The following is an 11,545-nucleotide window of genomic DNA, read 5'->3' on the forward strand; positions in this document are numbered from 1 at the left end:
TCTCCTCTGTGGCTCCGAAGCTTTTCCCATCCGCCACCCGCCGTCTCCACCCGCGAAGGGGCTTCCTAGTGTGTGGAAACCTTTCCTCCTTCATGGCTCCCTCCCACTGGTGCAGGTCCCGTCCCTATCCTTTTGTCTCTGTTTATTCTTTTTTCTTTTGCCCTACCCAGGTACGTGGGGAGTTTCTTGCATTTTGGGAGGTCTGAGGTCTTCTGCCAGCGTTCAGTAGGTGTTCTGTAGGAGTTGTTCCACGTGTAGATGTATTTCTAGTGTATCTGTGGGGAGGAAGGTGATCTCCATGTCTTACTCTTCTGCCATCTTCCCCTCCAGCCTCTTGTAATTTTTAATTTTAATTTTCATGTTCATTTGTTATAAATGTACCTCCCACCTAAGACTATTAGCTCCATGGGGACAACACCTGTCTGTTCATTACTGTATATATCAATACCAAACACAAGACCTGACACATAATAAGTGTGCAATAAATGTTAGTTATTGTTTATTGAATTAATGTATATCCAATAGAAAGAATATTATTTTGCTATTTAAAATTCTGTTTTTGAAGACTTTTCAATGATGTATATCCTATAGTTATACGATTATCCTGCAAAGAGTGTGAATGATTGTGAATGTATTCATACAAAAATAGTCAAAGGAAACCTACCAAAGTATTAACAATGCCTGTTTCTGTGTGGAGGCATTATAGTTTATTTTTATTTGCATTTTTTAAAATATAATTTTCTGTATATTACATATTTACTCTAATATATTAGCCATATATTGCTTTCATAATCAGAAAACAAATTAAAAGTTACTAAAAAGAGAGGGAGAGATTAGAGCTTAATTGTACTTCTCTTAGTGATGTAATGAGAAGATTCTAAAGAACATCAGAAATTGGAACAAAGCCTCGGCAACTGGCCAAAACATTCTAAGTTAGACATAGCTCCTCCTGGGCTTCCCTGTTCTCAGGGATCCCCAGGGTCTGTTGTTCCTTGCCTTCAGTAGGGTGTCTGACAAGCACAAGAGAGGCCAGGGCCAAGAGGAAGTAGTGGTGCCTTGGGGTTAGGCTGACCGGGAGGACATATAGCAGAGTGAAACCAGACAGTTACGTGGGAAGTTCAAGCCAAAGGCATCCTGGTCCATCATGGGTAGATCAGGTGAGCAGCTTGAGTAAATTCACAAGGTGCAATTTCACATTGTGGTGTACCTCTCTGGAGAGGAGATAATCTTGTAGCAAATGGGCAACTTGATTGCTGTTTGGATTTCACAGGTCAGAGGATATGCTGGGCCCTTCATATCCCAGAGTTCCACAGGGATGTCTCTTGAGGTGCAATGAAGGTCAAGGGAGAAGCTGGAAGGGACTTCCTATTCCCTGACTTCAATCAAAACAGTTCTACTGGCTAGCAGCGAGGTTCCTGGCGCTGCTTCCAGGCTCCTCCGCGGCGGGGCGGGTCCAGGTGCTGCTGGCGCCGAGATGCGCCCCGTGCTCGGCCTCCTCCTGGTCTTTGCCGGCTGCACCTTCGCCCTGTACTTGCTGTCGACGCGACTGCCCCGCGGGTCGACACTGGGCACAGCTAAGGAGGCTGGAGACAGGTCACTGTGGTTCCCCTCGGACCTGGCCGAGCTGCGGGAACTCTCCGAGGTCCTTCAAGAGTACCGGAAGGAGCATCAGGCCTACGTGTTCCTGCTTTTCTGCAGTGCCTACCTCTACAAACAGGGCTTTGCCATCCCTGGCTCCAGCTTCCTGGTTTGATTCCGTATAATTTCATCTGTGTGCAGACGGGCTCCATCCTGTCAACCCTGACTTCTCTGGATGCTCTTTTCTCCTGGGAAACTGCCTTTAAGCTGTTGGCCATTGCCCTGGTGGCCTTAGTTCCTGGAACCCTCATTAAAAAATTTAGTCAGAAGGACCTACATTTGAATGAAACGAGCAACGCTCATCATCTAAATAGTAGGAAGGACACCTGATCTGGATCCTTTGGTTGCCTCGTCCCTGGACTCTACTGTTTATTTATTTGTGTAATGGGCGTGGTCCTCTGAAGCCCCTCATTGTTTTTAAATTATTCTCAACAGGTGATTTAGACACTATTGTTCTGTGTGCACTGTCTTGTCATGAAGGACACTCTGTGCTCTAGAAGGTGAATTATATCAGGTTCTCAAGGCAGCCCTGATTTAGCAGGACACTCTGCAAAATGGATGGCCTCCTAGCAAATCCTGTTTGTATTTTACTGAATAACAAGGAACTCAGGCCAAGCCCTGAGCTGCTTCGGGAGAGGCTGCCGATTGCCCTTGTCCAGGGCGCCTCTTCTGCACAGTGATCAGCTGTTGTGACAGGTGTTATCCTTTTACGTCCCTCGTGGACATGATTAGTGTAGATAATGACATGTGAACCCACATCACTGACACCACTCTTCATCTTGTTAGTCTCCTGAAGAGTGATCCTTCTGCACTGTTTTGCTGATGACCTACCTCTTCCATAAATCAGAGGAAACAAGCTGACAAACTGCATGGAATTTCCATGTACAGCTCAAAAACACAGTGATTGCTGTGATGCTCTTTGTGTTCAGACGCACTGATGTTACCACATATGTCACATCTCCTCTTGTTTGCATGTCCTGACAATTCAGCTGATTGCAAACAGACTATTGAATATCAGTGGAGCAAACTCTGTACGTTATGAATACTCTGGAGAAGTTCTTACCCATCTGGATGGGCAGAACCCTTGACTCACTTGAACCAAATGACTGTGAGTACATTTTCTAGTCTGTCCTTTCTGTGTGGAAATCCCTCCTCTGTCTTGCTGGGACAATGGATTCAGTACACTCCAATATCACCCAGTATACCCTCTGAATGCTTTTTTTCATTTTGTCATTTCCTGAGAATAACTGAGGGAATAATTCTATTTTATCTTTTAATTCAGGTGAATTAAGGGGAAAATTTGGTTTTGGATTAATTTGTTGTGTTGCATTTTAATGATCTGTAGCTGTCATGGCTTCCTATGGCTGCAGTGTTGAATTGGCACAGACCTGTTCATGCTTCCAAGGACAGAAGGGCCTTGGCACCTAAAATGACCAGCTCTGGGATCCTGTACCCTACAGGAGTAACTCATCATTTCTTAGCAGAACTGTTGTCCCTGGGCACCATCTGCTGGGTTTTTGATTTGGCTTAGCCAAGAATCTTGCCAAGGCTTTAATGTAGACCAGTTGTTCTACATGAATTCTTGGGAATTCATGACAGAGAATGAATTTCCAAGCAGTATTTTTTGGACATGGTATAATTCAAAAAACACAACAAGGACTTCATTTTTAAGGATGTGTTGCTTTAAAAGAAGCTTGATAACAAGAGTGGGAGTGAGGAGGATGCCAACTGGACTTGGAGATCCGTGGCTCTTTGTGTTGTGAAGTAGGAGGAGGGAAGGGGAGACACAAGGAAGCTCTCTACACTATTGAAAGTATGGCCCTTTGCCCTTTATCCAGATCCTTGGATTGGTCTCTCTCCCATCTCCCCCGTGATTTTGCAACAATGTGCCTTATCAGTTGTGAGTTTACAGGCAAAGCAATTTCCCAAATAAATGGATATTTAAAAAAAAAAAAAAACAGTTCTACTATTATCTGTAAGAGCCCATTAGAAGCAAAGGATTCCATTTCTTTAAAAAAGGAGGTGGGCATTTAAAATCAATGATAATGACGGCCTAAGACAGAAGTCTTTTGATGAGGGGAATGACATGTTCAACATGAAGTTGCCATTTAAACAACTTCCAGTGGGCCAGGATGCAAGACCAAGAGCAGTGAAGACAGACTGGAGGACAGGAGACTGGTGCAATAGGTGAATAATGTAATGGTGATACTACTACTACTACTACTACTACTACTACTACTACTACTACTACTTATTGAGCTAGACACTGTTCAAAGTACTTTACCTGTATGAACTCATTCATCTCCATAATAACTCAATGAGATAAATACCTTATTATCTCTAGTTTACAGCTGAGGGGACTGAGGCACAGAAATCTTAGATAATTCACCCAAAGTGACACAGAAAGAAAGAGGAAAAGGCAGGATGTGAGGCCATGTAGGCTGGCTTAAAGCCTGTGCTTTCCATCCTTGCCCAGAGGGAAGTTGAGGAAAAGTGCATCTGGCTGGTAGACTAGATTGACATGACCTTTTCTATTATGCCCACTGTCACTTCATCTCTTGAACTTTAATCTGTGTTTAGTGGATTCAGGTTATTAGTCAGACTAATATGCTTCCAGGGCATAAGGGCAGATGGGATGTGTTGGGTAGTGTGGAGGAGGAGGGAATCAAAGTCATACTGAAATGTAGTCTGAAATCCTGGGCAGCACTGGTGTTGATGGAGCCAGGTAAATCAAGAGTAGGTGAATTTGAGTGCAGTGGGGGAAATGCTGTTCCAATTTGGGATGGTGAAGGGACTTGGAAGTGGGTGGGATCAGTGATGGTAATAACATCAACTATTATTTTGGAGCAGTGCTTCTGGATATTTAGGGTGCATCAGAATCCCCAGAGGGCATGGTAAACCCCAGATCTCTAGGATTCTTCCTCAGAGTTTCTGATTCAGTGGGTCTGGAGTGGGGCCTGAGAATCTGCATTTCTAACAAGTTCCCAGGTGATGCTGATGCTATTGTTTGACAAACCACACTGTTTTAGTGCTGTTTTAGAGTGTCACCCTCTCTGCAATGCACTTCCACATACACAGTAGCATGAATTCTTCTTAAACACTCCCTCTGCTATACTTTGTGACTTTAGTGTTCTGAAAAATACACATAACTCATTTCCTATTGTTTCTATCTGATATCCTTTACCTTAATCATCAAAACTTCTGGATATCTGTTGTATATCTGTGTCTTTACATAAATTGTTCTTATTGTCTGCTACACTCTCCACAACCCTGGTTCCAAATTTATCTAATTTCTTTTCTTCCTTAAAAATGTACCTCCCATAGGGACTTCCCTGGTGGCATAGTAGTTAAGAATCCACCTGCCAATGCAGGGGACATGGGTTCGAGCCCTAGTCCGGGAAGATCCCACATGCTGTGGAGCAACTAAGCCCGTGTGCCACAACTACTGAGCCTGCGCTCTAGAGCCCGCGAGCCACACTACTGAGCCCACGTGCCTCAACTACTGAAACCCGCATGCCTAGAGCCCATGCTCCGCACCAAGAGAAGCCACTGCAATGAGAAGCCTGTGCACCGCAATGAAGAGTAGCCCCCACGCACAGCCATGAAGACCCAATGCAGCCAATAATAAATTAAAACATATAAATTAATTTAAAAAAATTTACCTCCCCTAGGAAGTTTCCTCTGACCCCCCAACCCGAGTCTGATTTGATTGCCCCTATTCTGTACTTCTATGACACTTTCTACCTTCCTCTTCTGAGCACAGTGCCTGGCATAAAGTAAATGCTCAATAAATATCTGATGAAATAAGTAAATGAATAAATCTCTCCCTCATCAGAACAACCATAACCTGTATCTTTTTCATGGTACATTCTAACAGCACACTGTAATCTCTAGAACAGGGATGGAAAATATGCTTTATCTTAGACTCTAGCTCCTACCAATTTCTGTGCAGAGGATTTTTGATGCCATATCTGGGCTCAGCAGAAAAGAACAATGATTGATTAATATTGTCTGTCACAGATAAAGACGTGGGAAATGGGGGTAATGGTGCTATATATATATATATATATATATATATATATATATATATATATATCACTCCTACTCTAGAGTGAATTGATTCTCCTCCCCACCTGTCCATACTAAGGATGAAGAGTTCAGATAAAGCTCAAGCCTTAAGACACAACTGGGCCTAGCAAATTTTGCAGGGCTTTTGAGAAAGGAATACTGTGGTGCTGGGATAATTAGGGAGGGCTCTTTTTGTGTGTGGAGGGGTGCCCTCAGTAAAGGGAGTTCTCAGTATGTGGGCTAGCTGTTCAGACACCAAAAACTGATTCTTTTCAGAAGAAAATCAGATTAGCTGAGGAAATTTAGAATGTATGGCTCCAATGCAAGTGCCCAGCATATAACCCAAGCTTCTTTCCTGTTATTCAGATTTCCAAAGGTAGGGAGCTCAGACTGGGAATCCTGGCCCTATGGATAGCTAATAGACCTTGACACCTTTGTGGACCAGGGCAGTTTCCAAATAAAAACCGGAATATCCTGGCTGGTTGTCATATTGAATTAGAGACTTTTGGTTCAGCTTGTTCCCCACTAGAGTTACTGCATATAGGGAATGTTCTGGTACTAAGGGGCCAGTGCAGGGCCAAAGGGGCAGAGTGGTGGACAGTTATAGCAAGACTACTGGGGTTGACAGATGAGGGCTCAATTTCCTTTGAGGGTGTTTCTAATCCAACAAGTTTGCTTTTTATTCTTTTTAAACCTCAATAAAACTTTTAAGTGGATCAATACCCTTGTTAAACAAATGTTTTCCACCTCTTGCCTAATTGAGGTCCCAATTATACTTTCTTCAAAATTTAATGGCAGGGCATTCAAGGCCCAGGACAAATTTAAGAAGGGGACTCTCCTTCCAGCCTCTAGATCATGTGATATGGGAATTGTTCTCTTGGACTCAGCCTTGAAATCTCTCTAACTTAGGTCTTCCTCAACAGATGCTCCAGCAACCCCTGAAAGACACTACCTGCATGGGTCCTTTGGCAAGGCTTCTCTCAACCTTTATGATCCAGTTTCTGCTCCAGCCTAGATTAGTTCTAGCTGGGATATAAGGCACATGTCTAAACATCTGGGACATCTTTGGTATACTTTTGTTGTATGTCTTCAAATAAATATTATGTTAAGGGGCACAGGCCTATAGGACAATACCATCAAAATCCATACCATTTAAGGGTCATCGTGGACCTCTGGGGTAACACCAAATGGAGGTAATATTGTGAATTCTTCCAAGAGGAAATATTAATAAAGACTATTTCATGATTATAAACAATTTTTCAGCCTATGGAATTTACCAAAGAGGTTGGCTATTTGTCACTCAGGGATGTTGAGGTTCCTGAAAGAGAATGATACAAATAACATTCTAATAGATCAGTTCCATGGTCAAATAAGTTTGGGAAATTGTACATGCCATGTTCCTTCTTGGGAGCCACAAGGCAGATATATCTATTAAAGACTCTGAGATTTTCTGCAGAAAGGAAAATGTATCCTTTTAACAATTTGGATTGCTTTGTTTTTCTCTTAATTATTTAAGTAGACTGAAAGGTCCATTAGGGTAAGAATTATGAGTTTGAACCAATGCACATTATCACCCATCCCACACTCAAAATTCTGAGAGGTTAACCCCTGCAATTCATGGCCTCCTTAGAGTGTCCAAGATACCTTTCTCTCCCAAACAGGTCCCCTTGTGGGTAAAGTCTTAAGACATATCTCCTTATTCTGTCCTGTGTTGGCCTCCTCCAGTGAACATCAGAGAGCAGCCAGGCCCTGCTTCTCAGGACTGGGAACTTTGAAAGAATAGCTATTTCAAGAAAAAGGTCATTCAGTATGCCTGAAGAAGATGGGTTACCATAGTGACCCATGACCCAAATGAAACTTTCTTCCTTTGAAAACTAATACTATTTTTTCCCTATAGGAAACCATTTAGTGTGTAGAGAAGGCAGCTCTGACTGAGGCTTTTATCAGCTATAGTCCTTTGGTCTTTGACTCTTTGTCAAAGTGTTAGACAATCCTGAGTGGTTTTTCGACAAAATGCCATGAGAAATCAAGTATACAGGTTGGGGTTGGTGGACTTGGAACCATTGCTGCCCCAATGTAACTTGTGGCATTAGTTTTACTAAAGGCACAGCTGAAAATTTGGAGCAAGAGTTTTGACACATTCACAGAAATCCTGTATCATTCAGTTATAATCCCAGTAGGGTCTTTTTTTTTCTTCCAGAAACTGATAAATTGTTAAGTTGTATGTGGAGATGCAAAGGCCCTAGAATATTAAAGCAATATTGAAAGAGAACAACAAATTGGAGAACTTATACTACATGACTTTGAGACTAACTATGAAGCTACAGTAATCAAGAGTGTGTCATGCTGGCATAAGGATCAACAAAGAGATATATGGAACAGAAGAAAGAACTCAGAAATAGACCTCACTTATATAGTCATTTAATTTTCAACAAAGGCATGAAAACAATCTAATGGAGAATGGGAAAGTCTATTTCAAAAATAGTCCTGGAACAACATATGTATATGGAAAAAAATCCCATTAACTCCTACCTCACACTATGCATAAAAATTGATTTGATGTGAACCATAGACCAAAAATGGGAAAGCTAAAACTATGAAACTGGTTTTATCAGCTTCTTGGTAATTGTGTGATATTTTTTTGTATCAGGGATGAAATTTTGAATGTTGCCTCTGCAGGTTTAATCTTTTCTCTACATTTAGAAAGAACCTCATTAGTTTCATCTTGAAAAACATTATTTTACACTCTTTCTGGTTGGGGATGTGGGACTCATTTAATTTACTAAGGAGGTAATTGTACTGTATTTGAAAATCCCTTCAATGTTTAAATGTCTTCATGCTATTGTTCAGTTGAATGGCTTTGAGGAACTCAAACTGATAGACTGGAGTCAGAGAATAAATGTAGAGCATTGGAAATATTAAGGGCTCAAGGATGACCCTCAAGTTTCTAACTTGTTGACTGGGTGTATCATGAAGCCACTGAGATAGAGAATTTAGAACAAGAAGCAATTTTGAGGTGGGGAAGACTGAGAGCCATTTAAAATCTGTATCCATGGGACATACAAGTGGAAATGCTTAGGACTCTGAATCTGCTGTGAATTGTTGAAGGTCAGGACTGGAGGGATGGATCTGGAAGTTATCAGCATATGGGTGGCAGTTAAAACTAGAAAAGTATAAGGTCATTGCAGGAGACAGAGAGCAGTGGGTCTTGATTGATCTTCAAGGGGAAAGCAAAGGAAAAGCGTGCCCCAAAATAGAGAAGGAAGGGCCAGAAAGCTACCAGAAGGGTGCAATGATATGGAAGGGAAGAGAATGGAGCTTTTAAAGGAGGAAGGGGTGCTAAAGATGTAAAGAAATCTAGCAACATTAGGGCTGATCATGGTATAGAGGTAATGTGTGACTTTTGTGGAAGGATAGTAGGAGCAGGTTTGGTTCTGATTTCATAGGTAAAGCAGTAACAAGTATTCTTGGAGGTGTAGATGAGTGGGAAAGGAGGGGAATTACAGAGCAGATAGAGGGCAATATGAAATAAACATTATTTAAACAATGTCAGCTTGTTTAGAGTCTGAAAGGAAGTTGCCAGTAGAGAAAGACAAATGGAAAGTGTAAGGGAAAGAGCAATGAGTATATTGAGGGCCTGGCCTTGTACAGGGGGAAGGAAACTGACTGTGGAGGTAGAAAAGTGTGCCAGGAAATTGAGGTTCATGTCTGATGACATTTTTTCTCCATAAGGTAGAAGTCAAGGTCATTTTCTGAGGGTGGGAAGTGGGGAAAGAGTTGAGTAGGGGTTTTGTGAGGAAAAAAATGTTAGAATAGTTGGGGACAGTGGGAGATGAACTCTACTACCAAGGATTAATAACAGAATTGCTTAATTTAGGGCACCTGGGGCCCAGCTAAGTTTGGAGAATTTGGATTTGTAATGACTGGTTTTCTCCAGAAACCCTTGGCATCATAGAAAAGTAGATAACGTAGATTGGAATCTGGATCTTGGATGGATATTTTGTAGGAAAGTTGAAGCAGAGGATGAGTGTGCAAGGAAATTGAGGGTTCTGGTTAGAGAACAATCCAACAAAGTGTTCATTCTGGGGAAGAAAAAAGAAAAAAGAAAAACATCCAGGATGCAGAGATGTACTAGGTACATAGGGGAGGGTGTGTCAAGGGATGGGACCTCTATGAGGTGGAAAGAGAGGAGTGGTAAGATCCAGGAGTGGAGGACAGCCCACTAGTACCAGTTGAATGGGGTGTTAGACTAGAGCAAAGATTCAGGTCTTGGCTCTGGAAGTGAAAGGCTGAGATAGAGTAGAAGTGAGAGAGTACAAGGACTGAGAGGTAAACAAAGTATGAGGATGGGCCACTTTCCTACACATTAGGATCTTCCAAAATAATCTTAAGAAACTGCATGGAGAGGAAGTCTAGAGGCCAAGTGGTCAGAGAATGAGGGCAGGGCCAGGAGGTGGGTAGATGAAATTAACCAGAGGAGCAACAGAGAGTGATAGACTTGGGGGATGAAGGCATCAGAGGAGGTGTTTCCACTCAGTGGTAGAGGTGTAAAGGAGGTCAGGAGAGTGACCCAGTGCTGTGTGGGTGTGGGAGAAAGATAATCTCCTACTGAAGAGGACTGGGAAGGGACTGGCATCCTCAGAGTGCATTCCTGCAGTTGGCTTAGAACATGATGGAGGTGGGGGGGTGTTGCTTACAATGGAAGGAAGGTTCCAGAGAGGGAATAGGAATGGGTGGTATGGTGAATCTATTGAGGGGATTTAGGGCCAGAAAAAATGAAGAGAGAATGAAGGAGCCCAGTCTAGGGCAGGGAGAGAGTTGCTCTTTTATGGATTCCAAATTTTACAGGGATGGGAGACAGGATTACAAATCCTCAAATGCCTTGACTCAGGCACAAGCTGGTTTAGTTCTAGATGTCTCTGAAGGCCCTATAAATGGGTAGTTTAGGCTCAGAAGGGACTAGGGCCTCCCCAGATGCTCAGAGCAGTGATGGGGAAAGAGATGTGCAGAGAAATAATGGAGGCTCTAACTTCTCTCATCTGTCAAGGGTTTGAAATGTCAAGGGTTTGAAATGCTCTCCCACATGTTCAGGACCAATGACCATTACACTGTGAGATCTCAACTCCTAGAGAATGTCTCAGTTAAAGAAAAGGGAGGTTTGGAGCCCTGGGGACAAAGATGGGCATACTAGTAGCTTTGCTGAGGCTTCACCATGAGTTCATTCACCATAAGGCACAACACTTGGAACAAGTACCTGGGTTGGGTCTGATCTATCTTTAAACCTGGATCCACCACCTGGTTCCACAGGGAAATTTTTGACTCTTTGAGACTTATTTTGTCATGTGTATAAAATGGGGCCGTTTTCAGAGATAAGTAATGCATTTGTAGTTCCTAGCACATGATAGGTGTAAAATTAAAGAATTCTCTTCCCTCATGCCCTTTCCTTGCTATCCAGATACAACTTGTCTCTGAAGCCCTGACAAGTCACCTGGATCTACCCTGGATTATTTCCAAAAGGTCTCAGTTCACATCTCCACTCACCCAGAAGGAGGCTTGGGAGGAAGAGTCTGCAGGTGATGCCTTCCAACCAAACTATTTCTTCCCTTTGTATTTCCTGCTCACTGGCCTCACTCAGGCCCGGGAGATCCACATAGGTTCATGAACAATTGCACTTTACATTATTGAGCTCACACTAAAAATAAGACACGAATTTCAGTGGTGGGATGTATAGTCTGTCGGTGGTATGTTGCAAAAGAATTGTCCTGCCCATAGGGTTTGTCTAAAACCCCAAGTGAGTTAATGGGTAAAAACTATCACTGAGGAACCTGTCTGGCCCAAG

General features: G+C 42.6%; 1 pseudogene; it reads left to right on the plus strand.

The window, feature by feature from the left end:
* The first annotated feature begins 1,227 nt into the window (after positions 1–1,227).
* LOC113605464 (transmembrane protein 41A pseudogene) lies at positions 1,228–3,180 on the plus strand (annotated as a pseudogene).
* The last annotated feature ends 8,365 nt before the right edge of the window (positions 3,181–11,545 follow it).

Source organism: Aethalodelphis obliquidens, unplaced genomic scaffold (genome assembly GCF_003676395.1).
Source record: "Aethalodelphis obliquidens isolate GAN/ISIS:26980383/991018 unplaced genomic scaffold, ASM367639v1 scaffold42, whole genome shotgun sequence".
Taxonomy (NCBI): Eukaryota; Metazoa; Chordata; class Mammalia; order Artiodactyla; family Delphinidae; genus Aethalodelphis; species Aethalodelphis obliquidens.